Source organism: Malurus melanocephalus, unplaced genomic scaffold (assembly GCF_030028575.1).
Source record: "Malurus melanocephalus ecotype Western Australia unplaced genomic scaffold, MMel_1.1 scaffold_36, whole genome shotgun sequence".
NCBI classification, from domain to species: domain Eukaryota; kingdom Metazoa; phylum Chordata; class Aves; order Passeriformes; family Maluridae; genus Malurus; species Malurus melanocephalus.
In genome coordinates this window covers 3,415,061-3,438,335 of record NW_026623268.1, presented here as the reverse complement: position 1 = coordinate 3,438,335, position 23,275 = coordinate 3,415,061, and the positions used below count along the sequence as shown (strand labels likewise).

The following is a 23,275-nucleotide window of genomic DNA, read 5'->3' as shown; positions in this document are numbered from 1 at the left end:
AACTTCCTGAAATGGTTTTACTGGGGCAAAGTGAAGCTCTTGCTGGTCATTAGGATTCCACTTTTCTGTGCGCTGGTGAATGTGAGCCCATTTTGATGGCTAGCTGATGTATTGAACTCGTTCTCATCWCATCTGTGTCTGTGGAGAAGCACTGACTTTCATTTTCTTGCTTTAATCCAAAAAGCATAGATTCACTGACTGTTCCCTTAATGGTTGTTGAGAGTTGCTTTGAAGAACTCTTATTTTATGAAAAGGCATTGAGACTTCTGTCACAGTAAGCATCTCTAGACAGTCTTTACCTGCTCTTGACTACTATTTTGAAGATGCACATCCCCAATTATCTGTGAAAAWGTATTGAAATATGTTTTCTTGGTCCTGGGAAGCTTGCTTTAGACTACTGCTCTCTATTATTTGTAGTATTCCATAGCCTACTCTTGTCCTCGGGAAACGATGGCATCAGTTGAACATATTGGGTGTGATTTTTCAAAGTATGCAGTTATCCACATTCGGTTCCTTCTGCATTCAGTGTGTGTTAACACTACCTTCAACAAAGGCAGAGTTAGGCCTATGCAGAAGGYTTTAAAAACTGAAAAATGAAACCCACCTCTTGCACCCTGGGCTRTTTGCAGGCAAGAGCATATGTTGTGAGTGCTTCTGCTGCTTTTCAGGGTGTTTGTTAAAGGTGCTTAGACTCTTCTCTGAGTAATGGAGTAGTTCATTTTGATGCTATGATGGATTTGTTTCTTTTATCTTGTCCCTTTAAGTTTATCATATAGAAGTATTTTATCTCCTGGAATTGAATGTAAACAAAAATTCTCTGTATCAAGTACACTAAAGAAAACCCAAACCAAAAAAAAATCCCAAACCAAAAACCCCCCACAAGCTCTTAGATTAAGCTGTTCCAAGGTTTGTTTACTTRTTTCCTTATACTACAGCCAGTATTTTTTATTTTGTTTTCCTCAGATGTAATCATGAAGTACAGTTTCTTGCGTATGTAAACTTACAGTTTTATTTTTCTTTTTTCTTCTCTCCCTTTTCTTTTCCCTTTCCTGACATCTGCATCGCGTGTTGATGTCAAGAGCAGCAGTGGTTGGCAGTTTTCCTCAACTTTGCAAGAGAGAGAGATTTGGTTGGAATGAAACCTTGCTCTGCGTACAGCCTGCCTGAGATGCAGCACTGAAAGGTATAAGCTCATTTTCTTTCTTGAATCAGAGATGAAAACCACAAACAGGTAGAAATCTCAGTGCCAAACCACCTGTTGAGTCCCAGCCCAAAAGCCTTTGGCAATACTTTTCTCCCTGTATCCAGTTGGAGCGTTTACATGGCTGATTCCCAAGGTATCTGTCTGTACCTGCGAAAAGATTGGGACTGAATTTGAAAAGATTGGGACTGAAATGTAGGTAGAGTCAGCATGGCAAAGAATCTTCTGATATWAGTCTTGCTTTTTGCCTGGAGTAGCATACATCACTCGTATGACTCGGTTCAGCATTGAAAATACCAATCCTGAAGTCACACGCTGTGCATTAGAGAGCAAAATGARATTTGTTGAAACAGCTTTGTGTGGAGTCCAGATCTGCAATAGCATGATATCCTAGAGGTCASAATTGAGGTGACTGGATGAAACTGTGAAGACAAAAGTTGTGAAATACCCTGCTAGCAGCATCAGTACTTCATCTTTTGAGGGTATTACAATTCAGAAAATCACTTGAAATCAAGTTTAAATGCTRTCCTTGGACTGCTACACATATGCTCCCTGTGACACACACATTACAGAAACAGCCACTGTGTGTTAATATGGCATTACAATTTTGGACTCCACCCACAAAAATTTAATAATGTTCTTCAAATAAGAGTGATGCAGGATGCTGACACATTTAAGCCCATATGTTCTTGGACTTGTGTCCTCCAGTGCATGAGAGAACTAGAAATCCCAGAATTTCTCTTATTTCCTGTATATAGTAGAAAGTAAGTGATGGCAGTCTGGCATGGTTTGGACCATGAATATCTGAACAGTAGAGCCATATTTTATATTTTAAATCCTCCTATGTGTTCTATTCTGTTAATGGTACTAGTTGACTTCCATGGGTTTGCACAAGAATAATTTAGAACAGATTTGGTCCACGCTATTTATATTTGTGCAGATTGCTTCATGTTTGTGAAACAATTATTTCCTTTGGATCTGTAGCATTGTCCAGTGTTGCAAAATGCTTTCATATGTATATATGACTGGTTAAAACATGAAATGTGTTTTGAAGCAACATGACAAAGAGCAGTAAAATCTGCACAGTAACTGAGCTTTACTTGGCTGTCTGTATAATGTCCAATTAATGCAGTTATTGTACTCTGAAGTCTCTCCAAGGCTAAATAAGACATACTGTGGCCTTGTGAAAGATGCAGTTTTTCCCTGTATTTTCTAAAGATTTCTGTTACAGATGCTACAATGACATGAGGACAGTGTAATCTGTATCTTTAGTTGCAATAACAATGCAGGGTGTGAAGTATATCCCCAAAACCTGAAGGTGTGAATTCTAACCCATCAGCGAGCTGTGTAAGAATTCTATAGAGTAAAACCTAATTCTGTGCTGAAGAGGAACACTGTGAACACCCAGCATAAAATAGAAGATGTTCTGTTCTCTTCTGCACTATCTTGAGCCAAACTTGGGATCTAAAAGCCAAGCGAGGTTCTTTCATCACCAGTCATAAAGATGCTGTAAGTCAGAATGTCCCCTCAGGCTATATTTTGACAATGTAGTAAATTGAGCTTTGGGAACTTTCTACCAGATCGAGAACTCTGTCACCTCAAAATGCAAAGCACGGAGCCATTATAAATTCTCTGATGCAGTTTTTAAAATATATTTTGATGTGTTGACTTTTACCAGCAAGCTCTGTGMCTTATCTGATACCTTTTGTTCCTTGCTGCTAACATTTGCACATATAAGGGCTGGCAGAAATGGCATCTTATGCCCTCACATGATCCAGGTGAAATCTGTACTGTGGAGTCATCCATTAGTGCAGTCTGTTAAAGTTTCAATGATAAAGCACCATCAACTCAGTTACTTCCCTGCATTTTRTTATCTTTCTGTTCTTCCCTTAATACTGGAAGGTAGGACAGGCATCAGGAARTACAAAATTTGATCTGTGTTACCAATGGAATCAGAAAATGCCTTGGATTTTGTACATGTGCATTAACACTTCCAATCTGATGAACTGTGTTGGGAAGAGTGAAAACAACCTAAGTGTTGTTTCTTGCACAAAATGAAGACAGGGTGTTGCAGAAAAAGTGCATGGCAAATTCCTTTTTGTCTAAATTCTAGAGAAATGAACAGGCAAATCTTCAGAGTTTTGATTTGAGGATGACTTTGGCCAGTATTAGAATTTGTCTCAAATTCTAATTGTTTTCTTCTGCCTTCCCCTCCTTTGCTTTTCTCTGTTGTGTGATGAATGTATCATGTCCACATCTTGTGACTGTAGCTTTGTGTTTAAAGCCACATTAGCACAATGAATGTCTTTACTAAATTAAATTTCAGAATTCTTCCAGGGAGTTTGCAGTTTGGAAAGGCAGAACTGCTTGCAAAATCTTCCATTTCAGAAATGTTCTGTACTTGAATGTATATGGTTTCTTTGACCTTGGTGGGCCTGGATGATTCTCAATCTGAGAATCTTGGTCTCCTGGAAAGAAGAACAGGGGAAGAGGAGGGAAGAATTTTCACAGGGAGACTTTTGGTACTGCTGTGTTTGAAACTTATTGTTTCCTMGAGTTTTGAGAAGTTTTCAATTTGTTTTCCTTCCCTCTCTGACCTAATTAATTTTCTGGGATATCCCCAGGGATGTCATTTTTAAGACAAATGAATTACATTAGAAGTTGCTGTCATGGTATGAGCCCCCTTGTTTAGGAGAAATCTAAAATGTTTCTGTGTTCTTTCCATCTATAAATAGTGATCTACCAGCGACAGTCTGTTTTCTTTATTTTTTTGGAAAATTTTGTTGTCAGTATTAAAAAATACTAAAAAACGTGGAAATTAGAAAGGAGAAACATTGCTGTAATCCAACTGTGGCTAGCAAAAACCTTCTGAAGTGGCACTAGCAGAGACATAGGGCTCTTTGCTTTGACTCTTTTGTCTTTAAAAACAGATYTATGTAGAGAAGAGTCAAATAATAACCAGTCTACACGTCTACTCAACAGTTTTCTGCTTACTATAAAATAAAAACATTCACCCTCGAGAAAGGATTTTTAGGAAGCAAAGGCACAYACCACTTGCATTGCTTTGTTGGGGATTGTCCCAACTGCTGTGTTTGTGTAAGTGAAGCTGCTTAACCTTTTGAAGCCCGTGGATTTTTGTACTCGCTTTTCATGAACCTTTTTTTGATATCCATGGAACCTACTGACTTCAGCAAGATAATAAAACATTTACCTTGGGCTTCCAAGGCTGCACATTCTTTTCTGAAAGATTAAGGAGACACAAGGGATAATTGCTGCTCCTGGTAAAAGTAGTAGGCGTTTCGAGAGCAGGAGCAAGTTTGCAATAAATTCAAGCCAAAATACAAGTTTGGAATTTATTTGGATTCCAAAATTTTCCAGTAGTATTGCAGCTAGGCCCTTATTCCTAAGGTTGGATCAGGATGCTGACCTCCCTTTTAACAGAGAATGAAATGCAGAAAATAGTTTAAATGGGAGTAAAACAAAGTATGGTGCATCTTTAGCAACTTTGATCTTTCATTTTGATTAGATGGAATAATCCAAGGAGTAGAACTTAGTTTGAAAACCGTAGTAAATATAGCAAAACGACCCAATGTCAGCTGAGCAGAGTATCCTCTATTTAAAGGTCAGTTTGTGCCCCAATGCCTTGCCTGGCTTGGCCTTTCTGACCCCACCAGGGYGGGGTTCCAGCTGCTCACCCCCACCCTGAGCAAGATTTGGGGAAGATCTTTTGGTAACTGAGAGGAACTGCCTGGGAAATTTGCCTCAGGAGATGATAGCAGGGAAAGGGTGTTGTGCAGGGAGCGTATTTTGAAACACTGGATGCACTTTTTTTAGTTTTCTATTTCCATCCTGTGTTCCTGGCTTTTCTAAAGGAATCCTAAGTAATTTCAAAACAGAATTACTTCACTAGCGGGTGTGTGGCCCTCATGAATATAACAAAGCSTGACACTCCCTGTCTCGCTTTTTCTTGAGGTGCTTAACAGTCTTATGGCATTTTTAAAATCTTCCTTCTACACCCAGATAGCATTGTCTTGAGTTAAAGATAAGGTTCAGAGGCAAATATAAAATATTTATTATAGGTCTGCACTAACTCTGCCTTTTTTGCTTTTTTTTTTTTTTTGAGATGATAAGTTATTTTCTTTTCCTTACACAAATTACAGCAAACACAGTGCTATCCCACAGTCCCCAGCTTCAGTTTTAAAATGGATCAAGTTTAGGTTCTGACATAATTGGCAGAGTACCATCGTTTTTCTACCCCTCCCTCAATCTGGGCCATAATTGTGGATATCCTGTGGACTGCAGCCCAGAGACTGCCAGTACTGGGAGCATAAGGAAGGGAAGAGATGATGGCAATAGCTTTGTAGCTTGACCTGACATTTGCATTGTTTCTCAGCCACTCAGTGTGATGAGGAGAGCAGAGGGTTTGGCATGGACGGTGAGAAGCTGGCTGTGGTTTGGAGGAGCAGTCTCCCCCACCTGGCTCAGATGTTATTAGTAGGTGCTGTTTGTGCTTAAAAAAATATTATACAAAGAAGGGGTATTTTAAATAAAGGGAGAGAAAGCAAATAGATAAAGTCATACTCTAGGTAATTCCGCTGCTTGCAATGAAGTTTCACTGGGGATAGATATTGACCCYATAAAATCCCTGGGTCACAGACAGCCTTATGACAGACCCTGATAGCTTTGTGAAGACAGATTATGTCAAGCCCTCAAATTTGGAAACATAGCAATTCCTCTGTAGTAAGATTGCAAATGAACACCCATTTGGAGATTGCCAACATTATCACAGTTTGTCAGGGTGATCTCACAGCCCACAAAGCGCCGTAAGAGATTGCTTTACAAGTTCTGAAAGATTAGAGCGTTGAAGTATGTGACACTGGAATGATGCTTTGATGCCTGGCTTTGTCAGTCAGCCAGACAAATAAATAATATCCAGTGTTTTTATCAGTGTAAAGCATAACAGGTAATAAAAATGTATGGAGAGACGCTTGTTGCAGCTATGGGGAGTACAGAAATGTAGGCTAAGAGAAAATGGGATGTGGGAATGTTAAACCCCTCGAACAGGCAGTTGTGTGTCCGTGTGGGTCAGTAACTGCAGCTCAACACTTGCTGCTATTGCAGGAGGTATTAGTTCAAAGCATTAGAATTATTGCATGGCTAAATGAGACAGCAAACATGTTTTGAGTCTAGGATTTTAGTCATCTTGTGAAGCCCAAAAAATATCTTATGGTTAAATAAGGATGAAGTGTTAAGGGCCTGGGCTGCAGAAACCATGGGTTCCTCTCATGAGTTGTGAGAGAGATGTACATGTAGGAAGTGACATGGAATTAAATAGTAAAAGAGTACAAAATCTGGCRTTTCTTCACAGCCCGGATTTGTGGAAAAGCTTTTGGGTAATATGGCATGCTCAGATTTTTGTTAAGAGTTTCCGGTCTCTTAAGACTTAAGAGATCAATGTGAGAATAGTCTACAAGCATGAAATTGGTATTTGGGACTTTCTATAACAACTGAACTTTATAGGGTACCCKTTTCCAGATTCCTTCCACATTCAGCCTGGATTTCCACAAAGGATGCCTAGTCTGAAAACCATTTGAGAAGCCTCAGATGAAAACCATTTGCATTGGTAAACAGTTCCAAGCAAGGCAAATTTGTTAATCTTTGTGCTTTGATACAAAACATTGCTATGTTTTTGTATATACCAGTGTTCCACCAAAGATGGAACACGGATCTGATTTATGTCAATTTTCAAGCTATAGACTTTGTGGAACAGAAGGTGTATGATGCACATTTTTTGCACTCCTTCATTCTTTCAGAGCCATGAAGTTGTAGAAATGTCAGCTTTATAAGCTACAAGCTTCTCCACCTCTGATTCACCCATAGTTAGAAGATGATCATCTGCAGTTGTGTCCCACCTGTAGAGCAAATCATAGTTTGTCCTTGACCCTGGAGAGCTTTTGCCCCTATTGCTYCATCTGTAAGGGCAGCAGAGTACTCACAGGAACCTAGGCATTGGTTAATGATTTTTTACACAAACCTGGAAAAGCTTGGATGAAAGACCTGGTGTAAGGGCATAGAATTATTATGGCTATTATTAACTGAATTCCTAAACCTAGACAATGTATTTGCACATGTAAGTAATTATGATGCACTTCAAGGCATTCTGTTTGTAATGCTTTGTAATGCTTTGCTCTCCATTTCCTACAAATCAAATTACTCAGGGATAGATTTGATTTCCACATCATTTTGAAAATATTTTCTTTCTCTTTTTTTAATTTCCTTTGTATTAATTTTTTTCAAAGTTCAAAACACAACCAACTGTGACTAAATGCATAAACCCAAACAAAAACCCCCTAAAGTATAACAAAATTAAAGACAGCCTAAGATGATATGCAGCAAACAATGTAAATCATACCTAACAAACATGGTTGTAATAATATACCTTATCCATGTCTGATCCACTAATAATAAATACTTATTCAGAGAACAAATAACTCATTCTTCTTCTCAGAGAGAGAGAGAGGCAAGACCCAAATTCAAATTATATCTTACAGTCTAAACAAATATGAAAAACCTGCCAAATCTTCTTATAGAAATCCCAACAATCTTGTGTTTTCTTGGTATCTTTCAGGAATAAGGAGATTGAGAGGAGGGGAAAGAAAGGCCAGCTTTTACTGGAAATGTGTGTCCTGATCCTGTAGCTATTCCATGAGAATTCCTTGGTGCCTTCTGTTGAAAGGTTTCTCTTGCGGGTGCTGGATTCAAACCAAAACCYGAAAGCACAGCCTAGGGTTATTTTTAATAATTAGGGATTTTCTCCTCCCTTGTAAGAAGTTTCTCCAGAGTGTTGGGTTGACAAACAGATTACGAGTGAACTCTGGTCAGTTTATAAAATTTGTTTCAAGAATAAAGACTGTTATTAGAAATTAATGAATGCTTTCCTTTCTCCGTCGTGTCAAAACAGGTTTTTGACATTTTCGTGTTTTTCCTTTTTGGTTGCATAAATAATTCCTGTTTGCTTAACAGAGTAGAATCATCCTCTCTGTGGGTGTAGCACCATCTTCCCTACGCCCCTGAACCCTTCCCTGTCGTGGTTTAGTCCTGTCTGGTTCAGTTCTGGGTCATCCATGAGACAATTGGCACAACTACCAAAGTGGGAAAAGGCAGCTATTCTGGTGTCTCTCAAGCTGTGGCACACCTTGCCTGGCACAAATCATGTTTGTTGTTTGTTACCAGGTTCTGGCTCAGCTGGCTGCAGTGCCAGCTTTGCCACTTGCCCCATCAGTGTGCAAGGAGCTCTGAACTCACTGCCTGCTGCTGAGAACTCATGTCTAACGATGTTTAAAGAAGCTGAGAAATATTTGCCTTCTCATGTTAGACTTTGGGGTAGCAAACAGCTGTCTATCTCACATCTCTTCAGTTGCCCTTGTTGCATGTTCCTCCCTCCTCTGTGGGCTGCAGTCCTTGTGGGGAGAAGAAATTCAGTGCTTTGCGTGTCTGTGCTGGTGAAATCACTGCCTTGCAGGGGCTCTGTGCTGGGGGGTGTTGCAGGATGCCTCTGTGTGTCTTTTGATTTTGCATTGAGGCCTTTTGTCCTTCAGCAAATCTCTTCAAGTCCTTGCTCCCCTCCCACTGTCTCCACGTGTCCTTTTAGCTGCCACTCTACCTGAAATGTCCCTGTGCCATCCCTTGCCTGGGGTGGTCCTACAGGGCTGTTCCCTTTGCCTGAGAGGTTATGGTCATGAATTTTGCAGTTTCCAGGTGATATTTCTAGTCACTATTATTGCTTGAAGTTTAAAAGGCACTGTTGGCTGAGTCCAGGCTGCCTCTTGCAAAGTTCCACTGTATAATGCATGCTGGTAAAACGTGTACATAACAAAAACTAATGGGAGATGAATGGGATCACCAGAGKGGTGTAAGGTAAGGAAGCATTTTTAGAGCCTCTCGTATGGTATTTGGCACTATGAACTTCAGTTTAAATTCTATCAGCAGCAAWTTGCACTTAAAACCAAAGCCATAGAAATTTCTCAATATCATAGCTGAGAAACATGTTTTGAAAATGTGAGCCAAGCATAGCTGGTACAGTATCATGTCGCAGTGTGTAAGATCCCTGATTGCTGGCACTTAAATTGTTTTGGTTTTTTTATTGAGGAATACCCAATTCCACAATCATGACTTCCAGCAAAGATGTTTTCTTCCCMGACCAAAAATATGAACCTTATTAGCTGAGATGTAAAATGTAAGAGAGAAATGCCTGTATTGGTTGCAGAAATAGAGATCCCAGTTTCAGATACAGACCAATCCCCTAGCAGTGGACCAACTGCATCCACCTCCTTTTGAGTACCAGAGAGAAAATCTTAATGCACTTTGTGTGTATTCTCTTTGAGATTCTTATTAAATGTCAGGTGCTAGGCTTTTTTTTTTCCCTATACATCTGTGTAAAGTCCTGTCAGGGGAAAGAGGGGTTTGGGGAAAGGGAAGATGTTTATAAAACATGTTCTGAGGGGCTGTTCAGGGCAAATTGACTTCTGTGGTAGATGGACTTAGGAGGGAAATGGGCAACAACAGAAAAAAATAAAAAAGGAGAAATTAATATATAGGCAGAACCTCAAAGGTCAGAATTAGATTATATTCTTTCTTTTCCTAGTAAAGTTACCTGCTTTATGAAGTAATGTCCCAGGTATTTAGCCTGTAATATTTTCATAAGAGTGCATTCCTATTTTTGAGGAGACAAAGAGCCCAGAACATTTAGGTTTAGGGATTGGAGAGAATGTATATCAGTTACATCTGAGTAACTGTTGCTCCTTGTACTGAAATGAAAATTAAATYTATGATACTGGTGTCATTCTTTGATTGAGAGACATGAAGCTATAGAATTAAGTTTATAGTGCCTGTCCTCTAGTTGGGCTCTGCTTTAGTCAACTTGGCCAAACTATCACAGAAAATTAGGCTTCTGAATTTAAGCTTTTAACTTCTTGTTTCTAGCATTGYATCACATCACTGCCCTGCCCTGTAGCACAAGAACTGCTCAAAATATTGTTCAGAACTTYAGCTGGTAGTAGCTGGTCCAGAGCTGCACTGTGGCATCTTCAGTTAATCTTTCCAGATCAGGATAATAATTTAAATATCTCTTGAGATCTCGTGTCTTGTTTTGCATTTACATAYCTCTGAACCTGTCTGTGGTTATAGTTATTTAAATAGGTTTGGATTTTCACCTTGTTGGATCTTCTCTTTAAAAGTCAGGGTGGAGATGGTGCCTCTGCTGGAGCCCCACATGGTTTTCCATTTGTGTCTGCTTTTTGGAGTCTCCCAGGGAAGAGGTGGCACGTGAATTTGTTCAAGGAGGCAGCGTTGGTTTTCAGTAGACAAATCTGCTGTTTCACAATGATAACATGGAACAGTYAGGGTTGCATTTATACTGCAAGAGCTGAGCTCTAACTCCTGTTAACAAAAGATCTGGGGTGTAGTCCTTGAAAGCAGGAATGGTTTTATGTGTTGAGGTCTTAAAATGCAAGACATCCTCTRCATCACAGCCAAAGTAGTGCCTTGTCCCCAGAGGGTGGGGACAGCAGATGTTTGTGAAGACCAAGCCTCCAATATGATCAGGAAAATCATCCTCAGTGGAAATTTGACTTCATTATGCTGAAGGGAAGTGAAGCACCATTTACTGACACAACTGAGGAGTTTTACACTCTGTTGTGTTATGGGTAGAGAAGAACAGTAAAACAGCTTCTACTTGGCATATTAGCAGTGCAACCACCAGTTATAGGGAATTCAGTCATGCACAATGTGTTCACACCAGGGAAAGCAAACTTCTGTAACACATAGCATGGTCATCAAAGTCTCTGCATGCACATCTGATCTGTGCAACCATTTCCATGGTTATGGTCTAGTGTGAGTGCAAGTATACTTTATTGCTTCCCATAGTCGTGCCAGTGGACAGCAAGAATGGGCACCCAAAATCTTGAGAAGGCATCAGAACAAACAGGCACATGTTCTTCATCTCTCCATGCACTCACCGTGGATCAAAGGCACAGACAATGCATCATGTGTGAGGGGGAAAAAAACTGTGGCATCCCATGCAGCCATCTCACACTGGAAATAGCCATAAAATGTKAAGTCAATATGAATACACAGCTCCTAACAGCCTAATAGAATAGATCACTCCACAGCCAGGTACATCTGTTCTCAGCACTAACCATTATCATTAGCTTAAAACACTTAAAATCACTGAGCTTCTTCAGGTCTGGGGACAGATTATAGCAGGAAGAATCTGCTAAATAGATTTTGCAATGTTGCAAGCAGGGACCTTGACTACATTAAAACGATACATTTTGCATCTCAAAGGCTGTAGGCTGTTTTCAGAGGAACAGTCTGAATGAAGAATTACACCAACTCTGGGTAGCTATTTCTTTATCACTGTTTAAATAGGGAGCTTGAAACCCTTGGACAAACAACTGTGCCAAACTGGAAAACAATTTGCCTGTGAAAAATCARGCTTGCAATGTATCGCAAATCATCAACCATCCTGTGTTCTTGTCAGGCTTCTGCATAGGCTGCAAAGACCAATCTGTGACTGGACTTCAGACTGTGTGGCTGACAAAATGAATCAAATCTCTCTTCTGTAGAAAAAGAAACAAAAGAAATAGCAAACTTCTCCCTGTCCATCTTTGTTCACACGCTGGTGTCTGACTGCTGTGAAATGTGAGATACAGGTTCTTGCAAGGACCATCCAGTTATGAAAGCTTAAGGAGTTTTCAGAAGCACACAAACAAAAAAGCAGTTTGATATATATGCAACAGTGAGTGCTAAGGTGATACACTGCTTTATGTTCAGGACATGCTCTGAAGGAGCTGATGAAGAAGGTGAGGTGACTGGTTCATTGCCTGGCTCTTCAGAAGAAGTGAAAGTGGAGATAGGGCATGATGACCATGATATAAATAAGCATATGAAATACTATTTTWGAGGACGAAAAATGTGTTGAAGAGGCAAAAGAGAAAAAAAAATACATGTTTTGCTGACATTTTGTTAAGATTAGCTAAGAACAAGTTCAGAGGAATAGGTAAAGGTTTAGCCTGTATTCTTGTACTTACTGTCAGAAAATAGTTTGAACCATGAAGGACAAATGCCTCTGGCAGAACTTCAGTTTGTGGTTCCATATATCTTCACCCAGACTAGGAATTCTTCAAGAGCACTCTAGCTGCTAAGCGAAAAAGGACTAGCAGGTACACGTAGAAGGCCATCCTGGTTTTTAATCAAACTCACTCTCTATCCTCAGCAGAGAGCTGAGATCTTCCATGCTGTCATCTTTTCCATATCTCGCTCCGTTCTGTCTCATGGCACAAATTTCTGAGGCATTAAGGCTGACAGGAGTTCTGTGTTTCTGTTTCCTCACAACAGAGCAGGCTGTGTGTGTGTGGAACCTCCTTCCCCATTCTGATAAGGTGAAGTGTCTTTGTTTTCACCACCTCAACCCACAGTTTCTTAAGCTGTTTTTCCTGTGTCAAAAAAAAAAAAAGCCATATAATCTTTCCGTGCAAGGTCCCGAGAATGCTTCCTGGGGAGGGAATCCTTGCCTTCAGGGTACCAACATAACCTGCACACGATGTATGGAGGTCCCCAGAAAATTGCTGTCAACAGCCAGGCTTCTCTGGCACAATCAGTCTCTTGGTGCTAAAGGACAATCTGTCACTTTCTTGGGAGGCATTGTGAACCTGTGCAGTTCATTCCCCAAGGAGCTGGTGGTTAGTGTTTACCTTACCACCCCCTGCTTCCTATGGGAAGTGTATTTCTTTTATCATGTCTTAAATAAAAATACAGAGCATCATGCACATTAAAAAGCCCCTACCAAAACAGAAAACCATATTGCACCCAGTTCTGTCTCTGGAGAAAGCGAGGAGTAATTCATGATAGTTMTGTTGGGTGGCACACTCAAAACAATGTCAGTGGTGGTCAGGGAATCAGGACCAGAGCAGGACAGGTGATGACCCTGGCAGTTGGGAAGGACAGCTCATGACAGGAAATAACCCATTGTATATGCCTGTTCATTCAGCCCCAGAATGGGGATAGGTGGGATATAATCTTTTTAAGAAAAAAAACAACTAATAAAGTTGCCAAGAACAGATATTTTATAATCTGTGCTAAATCTCTGCTGGAAAACATGAACAGCAATGAAACTGAGAAGACACTAAAAGAAATTCGGGGCAAAGTGCCAGACGCCCAGACGGAAGCAGAATGTGGACCAAAAAGCTTGCGACAATTGGGTAATTATGGTTTATGAATTTCAGCTTTAATCTGTAGTTCAGTGAGTCCTGATTAAATATCTGTTAAACACAATTAAAGTTTGTTTTTGTATTTCACCGTCTTGATCAGAATAATTAGAGACTGCGTGTTTCATGTCAAAAGTAGCAAGAGGAATTTTAGTGAATGAACATCGTTTTTAAAAGCCATTTGTAGCACCAGCTGTTGGCATTATTTTATATTTTAGTGTTATCAGCATAAAGATGGGTCCTCTCAATGCTGAATGCTTTCCAGCGGGGCTAAGATTCCGGGAAAGGCGCGATACAGTCGGAGCTGTGCCGGGCCACGGGGCTACGCCGAGAGCCCGGAATGGGACTTGGAATACAACAGGAGACTGCGCACTTGAGCGGTGGAGGGTGAGAAGAGCTGCAAACAGGTCATGTAGCGCCCAGCCTGTGCTTCTGTGCCAAAGATGTTTGAGACAGCAAGTGCGATGAGTGATAGGARGGATCGTCGGAAAGGGCGCCGATCTGATGAGCCGCATTTGGATTCTCTCATCGCGGCGTCTTACGGGATGCTCCACGTGTCCCAAGGGTTGGGTGTTAGAGTGTTAGCCYRGAATGGTGATTGTGGCAGTKTTGGGAGTGYTCTTGGGAWGGAATCCTTCAACTGTGCGCTGGTGCCTCAGCAAARGCAGCAGGCTGCAGTGAYGGCCTATGCAGTTACTGAAAAGGATGGGCTTSCCATGCCAGCTGCTGCAAGGACTTCGTGTGTTTGTCTTCATCAGAAGCAGTTTTACTCAACTGAGGAGAGGGGATAAAACCTGCTAATTACTGTTCCTCAGAAGAACAGGAAATAAACCRTGTTGAGGAGGAAAAGCAGGAGAGTTATCTCAGTCAGACACACTGAGATACAGAGCTCCATCTATGGAAGCTGGAGGGTTTTTTTTTTCAAGAACCTGAAATGTTTCTGAATGTCACCTGAACGTAGTTAGGGTATATAAATAAATCYGGGGGTGGGGGGAGTGTGCACGGGTATATGGCTGACCTGGTTTTAGCCTTCATCTGTCTCTTTATACCAGCAAAAATGAATCTTCAGTCACACTTAGTRGAACCTGAGGAGGGGGAATACATCTCAAATATCATGAGCTAAAAACTGAAAATACTTACTAAAGAGACTTGAAAGAGAGTGCCAGTTTCTCTCCTTGAGAATGTGTTTAGTTTAGTTTTAGTTTTTAGAATGCTCTATGTTTAGTTTACCTCAAATTGTAGGGTTCCTTTGGCCTCTACAGTTTCAGCATCTTTGCTGAGTGTCAAAAGAAGCAGAAATGCAAGTGTCCTGTGTGGGGGAGACAGTCTTCAAGCACAGGACTGAGACCACAGTCCTACAGAGTAGTTATCCATTAGAACAGCTCTCAGTCACCAGTGGCCGTGTGGAGGGTCTTTGTGGCTCATTATCATCCTGCAGAACCACCTCATTTGCTGGCAGCTTAATGATTCAGTAAGAGACTTGCTCAATAAGAACAACTCAAAACTCAAGAAAGGCATTAGCTTATCTATAGTTAATTTTATTTTTTTTTAGAGCACTGGTCAGTTTCTTTGTACTGCTTCAACCTACCTTTCCAGCTAAGAGGGGAAAAACAGTGCCAGAGAAAACAGAATTTCTAAATTAGCCTTCCAATAAAAGTATAGATCTATTAATTCCTAAGTGAAATCAAGGTTAATGGTGAAAGAGTTGAACAGAACTTAAAAATCAAAGATACTTTGGAAGACAACATCAAAGGCATATCAAAATATGGTGGTCTTTTTATAAGCTGCAAGCCCTGAAGAGATGGTGCCCCTAATAGAGCTGAGGGAGAAAGGATCAAAGCGATGATCACATGAGTCTTTAAAGTAGAAAGAATATGTGGAGTGAATCTATGAAGAGACAGGTTTTGGATGAAACTTGCATAGCASTGGGATCGTTTATCACGTCTTGAAGCCCGGGTACAGTACAAATGATCAGATTTCACCAGGGAAGGAGGGAAAGGATATTTGATTCAGAAAAAGGAAAACTAAGACCAAGTGTCTATCTGTGAAATAGGAATATCCGTGTTTCAATGTGTGTAAATTTACATATGTGTATAGAAACCAATGCATTTTTTAAAYGTAATTTTATGAATATTAGTCATACCCACTTTCTTCAGGAGGAATATATTCTGGTGAAACAAAAGACATCAGTGGTATTTGCTTGAGAGTGTGATTTTCTGTTTTTTTCTTCATAAAGTTACAAGGAGAGGAGAAACTGAGTTRGAGCTTTTCTGTTATCTTCTGTTGCATTTCTGAATTACTCTGATTTTCCCTTGGAACCAGCTGCTTAAGTATATCTCATCAAATGGCTGAGCTTGTCCAAATCCACTACCCTTATGTCTGAGATTAAAAAAAAAAAAAAAAAACAGGGCAGTGTGTAGGTCTTAATACGAGTTGCTTTATATGGGGGTGGGGAAATGGAAATGGAAATACTGATTTATAATTCAGTGTGTGTAGGCCTTTCACAAAGTGTATACAAGCCCAGTGAAAAAAAAAAAATTAAAAAGGAGCTATCTGTTTGTTTGGCAAAGGTGTGTGTAGTTCTTCCACAGAGTTTTTTTACTATGCCTGAGGTCRTTTCTCTTTTAAAGAAGCACTGACAGCTGTGATGAATGGCATTACCTGGGAAGAGGGAATATCTAGATGTTTAAACAGATCAAGTTTCTTCTTATAGAAGAGTAAACATTAGGTCACAAATCTGACTGTTCTACTTTCATGGACAATCAGGATCAATTCTATKCTACTTAAATGTGAACTGGAAAGGCTGAAGTGTAGCTGCATGCTGACATTAACAGAGGAGGGTGGTTCATAACCTGTGCACATTGTCACAGCTCTCCTTTTACATGAAGTCATGGATGAATGCCATGTGCCCATGTTGAGTTGCCTCCTTGTCAGCAGGYGAGATTGCCCGTCCATCACTATTATCTGTAACGAGGCTCATTACCTGCCAGCCAGTAAACATCTCACTCTTACCATCTGCAGTGAATTACAAAGTGACTGGAAGAATCAGGATCAGTTTGCCTTGCAGAATGATTGTCAAGTTCATTTTCATCTTTGGAGGCCTTTTGGAAATGGGAAAGATGGTGACTGGGATGGGAAAAAGATGATGTCCATTACCCTCAGCCGTACAAGCTGACTGAGGCTATTCTTCACATGCCTTGAAATTTTCACAGCTTGCAGGTGAAATAATTTCTTYTATTCTTGACCGGCTGTATCATTTGTGATAAATAGTGGTGCCATTTTCACATGAGTGGACAATGTGTCCTCTCATTCAGGAAAGAYTTTTTTAATAAAAACATTAATTGTACTCAGTACAAAGACATCTCCCATTGACAAAGTTCATGTCCAACCCATCAGTGATGCATTCAGAAAGGAAGATAGTGTATTATAGTAATTTTTGCTGTTAGCATTTTGCCAGTCAGTGGGGTTTTTTTAAAGCTTCCAGGTACCTTGACAATACTTGTAAACCTTCATGTCACTGCATGGGCTTACAGTGAATTCTGAGCCTCTGCCTTAGGGAAGACAGAATCTATTTCATGCAGCTGTTAAAGGAAAACATAAAATAAGTGGAGTAGATTAAGAATCTGTCCATAATTCTTGGTGTGGGGTCTGTTGGTAATGTACAGATCGATTAGATGTCCTTCCRTTGGTAGTGGGAGGGCAGACAGAGGAATAGGAGTGTTTGGAAACAAAAGCCATTCTAGTGGCTCTTCYGTCTGGCTTTCAGGACACACCAACATAGTGCAGAACCTGGCCCTGGGCTTGGGTGTTGTCCCTTCTTTTTGGCCTCTTTCTCTCAGCAAAATGCAGAGTTGAAAGGGAAAAAAAAAAAACAGAATAAAAAATAGAGTGATATGTGTTTGGTATGTCAGCCAATGGCCACATGTGCAGTGAGGAAATTTTCTCTGAGAGCTCCCAAAGCTCATAATCATTGTGCAAGACATAATTATACTCTTTAGAAATCCAGATCGGTCCACAGTAAGGGGAGGATGGGAGGGAATGTTACAGACGGATTTTAACAAGTGTATGTGTCTCCTTTCTGCAACAATTTTGGTCTTAAGTGCACTTGGCTAAATTCTCATTCTCCCCTGGGAGGGTTACTGGAGGGATTTCCAGGCTTTTCTGTCTGCCTGCAGCAGGCTCATGGGGAGCAAACACGCTGACTACCATTCTTTGCACCTGCTTCAGAGAGGGGCAGCGTGCACTCCCAGATGCTTGCCTCGGGGTGCCAGCAGGAATGGGGGAATAGGAGGAGGCTGGCACTGCTCTCCAACAGACAGTCATCCCCCTTGGGAGTCCGGAGATGCCAGTGGGCACGATGCACCCAGGACTTTGGAGCTCAGCAAGTGCTAATGACAGTGTTATACCTGATCCCAGGCAGATAAATAAAGAGGCTCAGAGCAGAAAGCTCTCCTGAATCCTTTCTTCGCTCTCGTAATGCTTCAGGAATAGCTGGTATTTAGCCCTCTGTAAGAGAAGAGCTCGGTGCTCTCTTTTAGAGAGCAAAATCAAATTAAATTGGAGAGCAACCCTGATTTCTGACTGGGTTTAACCATTTGCTTATCTGAACTAATCATTGGGTTTTGGCTTTGTCCCTTTTTTTTTTGTTTCATTTTTTTGTTAGAGCCTTTGAATTGAAAACATTGTTTGCTAAAGGAAACAATTTCCTGAACAGTGATTTTTCCCATAAAACAGGGATTCAGAATKGTCTGCCATCCCGATTTTTGGTGATACCCAGACATCTCACTGACTATCGTATTTCTTTTTTTAAAATTTGTTAATATTTTGAAACTGGAAAAAATGTTCATAATAAAGCAAATGAACAATGCTAAAGTAAAACGAACAATACTTTCTGAACCCGTGAAGTAAATGGAAATTTTGCCTTGGGCAGATAATGTCTGGAGCTTCACAAACACCCTCATGTCATACAGAAAAAAAGTAGATTGCAGTTACTTCTGTAGCATGCAGGGATGATCTGATACCTAGAACCAGACAGTGGATTGCTGCATGATGGACAGTGTAGCCTCTCTGGATYGTACTTTGATATTCAGGATGAGAGATAAATGTCAGCCCTTACAGCAGTGTTTTGTGTGTTGCATTTGGCAACACRTGCATACTGTTGTCACTTTTCCCATCTCCAGGAACTCTGCAATGGAGAGATCTAATTGTTGGAYGCCAGATTATCAAAAGCATTTAGATGTTTAAAGATGTCACTGATTGCCTGAAGGTACTTTCAAGAGTACATTAGCAGGTTAGGGTCGTTCCTTTGGCACTGGATGCCTTTTAAAATTCYGGTCGTTCACTGCTGTTGTGTTTGATTATAAAAATTTCTCTGAAGATCTTTGTTGCCACCTCCAAGGCTTGCCAGCTCGCCCACCTGATTTGTGAGTGCCCTCTAGGCTTGWTCTGTATGAAGCATGTGAAGGCTTGATATGGCCCCACTCTGCCTCTTTCAGAGTACCAAGAAGCACAAAAGTATTGASAAGAGGGGGTAAATAAGAGAGAACTAGAGAAATAGGGAATTTCAACCAACTTTGCAAGGGGAGAGAAAGCCTGTGCAATGAACATTGCACTGAATGCCACGGTGTTGTCATTGTGCTGTGCTGGCTGAGCAGGGGTGAGATGGATTTGAAGGATGGCACGCTTGCTGTGGGCTTCACACTCACACTGAAATATGGAGCAGACAAATCAGCTGCGATGTGAACTCGAGCCATTCAACAATCAGCATAGCTTGGCTTGATAAACAGCCTCTCAGGAGAAGATACCTACGTCACCAGTCCAGGCAGAGAGAAAAGCTCTCCTTTATGCTATGTTTTGACTATTACATGCTTCCAAATGGTACATTTAGTGACACTGATAGAGAAAAGATGGCTCTAAGTATCAAGCAAGAAGGAAATGATAAAACACCAAGCTGTTGAAATAGCATATCGACTAGCCAAAAGAATGTCTGGCCGCATTTTTAGATGTTGTAAAATCAGTATGATTATTTAGATCTTAGTTGAAACATGCTAAGTTATACTTGCAAAGTATCCAGCCCTTTGTTTGTGRTAATCCATGAAAGTAAGAGCTTTATCCCTGTGTGTGTGGTTAACTGTTTCTGTGGGGTTGTTGATGCTCTAAAATTTCAAACACAGGTTTTTAAATCAAATCAAATAGAAATGTCACTCCTTGTAAAAGGTCTCATTCTTTGGGGTTTTTGAACCATAAAATGTCTAAACCTGAGACAAACCTGAAYCTACAAATTACAAAGCCATAGCTACCCTTACTGTAGTGAATGAAGCAAAATGTACAGAGATTTTGCAGCAAAGTAGCTCTGTTAAATAGCAATAGAATACTTGCAGTCACACAAGGAAGAATTTAAMACACTTGCCATTTTGCAAGAATTTGGGAGTTTTCATAATTTGGAAAGTGTTTTGAAAGTTCTTTAGGTGGCGTGGTGTAAGAAATAGTTAAAAGATTAAATAATATACCATTATTTCATCTTTTTTTATTTACTGATACTTTCCAGAAGGACCACATAAAAAAATTGTTGAATTGATAGAGAAATTCCCACCAAGTTTACTGTGCCTTAAATCAGATTAATGGTGATTCAGAACTCCTAAAAGTAGCTGGAAATAGGTTTTGGGAACCTTTTAATTGAAAAAGTGCAGTTACAACACAAACATTGAATTACGTTTCTTCCTGGACTTTGTTTGATGGCGTTCGTTTAGTTCCCTGACAACTGCTAGTGCAAATTTTTCAAAGGGAGATGAAGGTTGTGGTCTATAAAAAGTGTATGACACAGTGAATAACAAAATGAGACAATCTATGGGATTTTAGCTAATAAAACACCTGCAAAAGACTGCTTACTTGTAGGATTTGATGAAGACCTTGACTGAACTAAAACTTTAATGTTTACATAACTGTGACACTCCTTGCTAGTGCAACACTCATTAAGGTAATTGTGGGTTATATTGTTACATACTTTCTTTCCTTTTTCTGCAATATAGGAAGTTCATCTTAACTGTCTAAAGAAATGGTGGTTCAGCATCCTTAACAGCATCTTTCTTGTAAAGGTTGAGATGATACAGGGGCTCTGCCCTCTTTTCCTCATCCAAATTCTCCCTTGATTTCTCTACCTGGAAGTTAAAACTGTTAGCTGTGAAATGGAGTTCTGATTCCTTTTCACTTACAATTTCACAAGCTGAGCAACTTGTTATAGTTTATCAYAGTTGGGAATTTGCTTGATTTTGTTAGTTTATTTTGGTGGAGAAGTTTATAACATTCAGGCAGTTGAGGAATAAACAACACATCTCTCAGTTGCCAAATCTTCCTCAAATGACGCCTTAGGACGTGGAGAACGACGTTTTAATTGAAGTATCTCATTCCACAGCTGAACCACAAAGGTCATGCTAAAACTATGGATGTGGCTGGATTTCAAGGCAGAATCAATGGTCATATTGAAGCTTCTCTTGTGATTTTATGTCTACATCTCTTAATCCAAGTGTTGTAAGATTAGCTTTTCTCCCARGATTTCTACACTACATTTTTCAAGAAGGATTGGTAAGGGAAAATTTTGGTGGTGTCAAGATGGCACTAGGGTATRCACACCTTTTGATTATTTACAGTGGAAGTTTGAATCCAATTTAAAACAATGGTACCTTTTGTATGGGATTTTTGAGACTGCATGTGCACATGTATGAACAGGGACTTGTGACTGTGTCATAAATGCTAAAGTTGTTGGAAAGCAGTGCCTGGGTCTGCCTGTCTGTGCAGTTCTAGAGCATGAGGATGTGATGAGAACAAATAATTGTACTGCAGATACCCACTAAGACCAGAATTAAGTTATGGGGTTGCCACAGAAAGAGCTGCCCCTGGAAAGACCAATCTACACTCTGTTTCTGTAGATTGGTACTGTCTGAGCACATGAAGCTGTGGAAAAGAAGGAAGACAGGGTCTTGTCAGTGTTTCAGCTAGACATAACCAGTGCAGGGAGCTCTGATTCCTGTGTGATCTTTGATGCATCATTATTGCTTGCAGGCTTTGGAGACAACTGCTGTTAATAAACAAGGAGAGGTTTTCCTTCACTCCAAAATGTAGCTGTCTTGCTTGCAGGTCCTGAGGTCCTTCACTGAATCTTGCACTGAGATGAATTCTTCAGAAGACAGGATCATCCTTCATTTGGCATTTACTCACTCAATTACCTTCCTGCATTTTGTGCAGGCCACATTAGGCTTTTCATATTTTATTTGTTCTTGCCAGACCACATTTATTCATTAGTTGTATTTATTGTAGTTATGGTTGAGACARCACTTTTATTGCAAGCCCGCTATCTTTGGTGGTTTATAACTTTCTGCAACAATTACCTTTTTGGCTGAAATTTCTCAAGCTTGTTCTAAGCTCAGAGGTGAATAATGTTTCAGTTAGGTTGAAAAAAATCCATTAAGCCATTTATGAGGACTAGACGTTCCAATAAACGTAGGCGCATTTATTTTTTGATGACCTACTTATTCCAATAAAGTACATTATTATTCTGTTTTCTCCTGTTTTAAATTATGTTGTCTTTTAAAAGAGAACGAGGACATTTTATACCRGATTTTTAGACGGGCTTCAAGCAAGGTTTGCTCACATACAATTTTGCAGGCAAGCACACTTGTTTGCTGCACTGAGCTCACAAACACGACTGTTTATGGGTGCAAAAGCTTTTGGAGTTCAGCACATTGTTCTCTGCAGGAAAACAACAGCTCAATCYCGTGTGGTTCTGGTGGATAGCTGGCACTGCATCTGCAAGTCTGACTGCGCAGTGCAAGGTTAGACAGACAAAATGAGGCCATTTTGTGAATATAGATCTTTAGTTGTGCAATGATGCTAACCCAGTGTGAAGATTYAGATATTGCTTGTGCAACAGTACAGTGAATATACTTCTGCTGTCTTGCAGGCACAGGATACAATTTTTCATCATGCTGTCCTGGACAATGTGCAGTAATTTGACAAGTGATAAAGTCTCGTGCAGTTGAAAAGGCAGTGCTTTTTTTCTTCTTTGTTTTCATTGAACTTCTGCATAGACAATGTAATTAAATTCAACTATGCTTTGTCTCATCTCTACAGTGTGCCCTTTAGTACACATGTAGGGCTTTGTGTGTTGCATACATCGTGAGGAAGTTCTAGCATTTATGCACACTGATGTAGCATGACGATGTAACAATCCTGCTTACTAAAGTAAAGATATCCTAAGTTCATGCCAATATGACTGAGAGAAGAATTTGGCCCAGTATGATTAGATGTACTGATTAACTTTGATGCTAAACACCATGACCTTTGCACAATTAAAATCTCAACTTTAACATCGCATTAGCCTAGGTTTTCATTTAATTATACATATTTGGTTGAAAGCTTCAAAAATGTTAATATTTTAAGTCTCTTCTCATGTTTGTAATTGAACTTTTTTGTGTGATTGTTTTCTGCAGTAATSAAAAGGACATTAGCATGGACAGGAAATGAATCTGGAACTCTAGAGATTAATATTAATCTGCTAATGTCCTGTCCTGATGTTCTGAGGAATCCTTTCTTCTMCAGCACATTATGGTACTTTAGTAATCAGCAATTAGGGTAAGGTTTTCTCATGCCTGAACTATGTCCTCGTATGTCTCTCATTTTCTGATTGCTGTGGGAATGGTGGTTCTGCCCCCCATGGAGTTGGAGCAGAACGCAATGTTTCTTCTCCGAGAGCCATACTGCTGAGACAAATGCGGGGCTGGAGKCTCAGCACATTATCAGGATGGAGATTTGA

The 23,275-nt window shown here is 40.1% G+C and overlaps 1 long non-coding RNA gene across 1 annotated transcript in view; it reads left to right on the top strand.

The window, feature by feature from the left end:
* LOC130572497 (uncharacterized) overlaps positions 1 to 23,275 on the top strand; it is a 198,872-nt gene that overhangs the window by 149,711 nt on the left and 25,886 nt on the right. Inside the window, exon 3 of the long non-coding RNA XR_008965222.1 lies at positions 1,085 to 1,183. This is a non-coding gene — a long non-coding RNA (uncharacterized LOC130572497). The remainder of the gene's footprint in view (positions 1 to 1,084; positions 1,184 to 23,275) is intronic.